At 33.6% G+C, this 1,052-nt stretch overlaps 1 protein-coding gene across 1 annotated transcript in view; it reads left to right on the forward strand.

Moving 5' to 3' along the window:
* The window catches only part of LOC102813751 (pro-neuregulin-3, membrane-bound isoform-like), a 95,832-nt gene that overhangs the window by 12,308 nt on the left and 82,472 nt on the right, over nucleotides 1–1,052 (forward strand). The window lies entirely within an intron of this gene.

The raw sequence follows: 1,052 nt of genomic DNA on the forward strand, positions 1-1,052 counted from the left end.
AGAGAGGCTGTATAGGGTTTCTGAGGAGTGACTAGTGGGTTTGAACCACCAACCTTGTGGTTATCAGTCCAGTGCTTATCCTACAGATCTGCATCATATATTTATACATATATAGAATAAAAGTAAACTTTGATAAAAGGCATTTTATTTATGGGAAAGGCATGTTATTATTTAATGCCATAGAGTTAGTTCTGACTCATAGCAACCCTCTATAGGGTTTGAATTGCAGACCTCTCAGTTAGGAGCCTAGCACTTACCTCACTGAAGCACTGTGGCTCGTCAAAGTATATATAAACCTGAAAGAATTAGGCACAGATAATGCTTCCATAACTTACCTTAAACTAAAGTCAATGTTCCATGACTTTTCACTGGACTCTGTTTTCCTACTCGTTGATCTTCTAGAAGTAGATAAATTTCTAAGTCCAGTGTATGCTACCTGCCTACAGATGTGCATGTTGATCCTTCAACAAAACAGTAACTATAATTTACCAAATAATGAAAGTGTGAGATGCATCCAGAATTAAAGTGTATGTTAATATAATATCTTAGACTGGTTATAGGTTTACAGAATAATAACTATTATAAAAATAGTACAAAGGGCCACTATAACTCACACGTAGTTTCCCGTAATTAACATCTTACATTTTTGATGTTGTTAACTGCCATCGAGTCAGTTCCAACTCATAAGCACCCTGTATAGGGTTTCTGAGGAGCAACTGATGGGTTTGAATTGCTTATTCTACAGTACCACACCAGGACTCCCACGTCTTACATTACATTTGTACATTTGTTACAAAGCTTAACAGTATTGATACAATATTAGTAACCAAAGTTCATACTTTGTTCAGGATTTTCTTAGTTTCATTATAATTTTTTTTTAATTTTTTAAAACTTTACTGTGTGTTTTTTTTTTTTTTTACAATTCATATGCATTGTTTAATTACATTGATTATAATCCCCTCCATATACCATCAGTTAACAGTATTTCTCTCTATCCAACTTAGCTTTTTAAAAAACACACAAACAAACAAAAACCCACTCAGGCATATATA

Source organism: Chrysochloris asiatica, unplaced genomic scaffold, assembly GCF_000296735.1.
Source record: "Chrysochloris asiatica unplaced genomic scaffold, ChrAsi1.0 scaffold00198, whole genome shotgun sequence".
NCBI classification, from domain to species: domain Eukaryota; kingdom Metazoa; phylum Chordata; class Mammalia; order Afrosoricida; family Chrysochloridae; genus Chrysochloris; species Chrysochloris asiatica.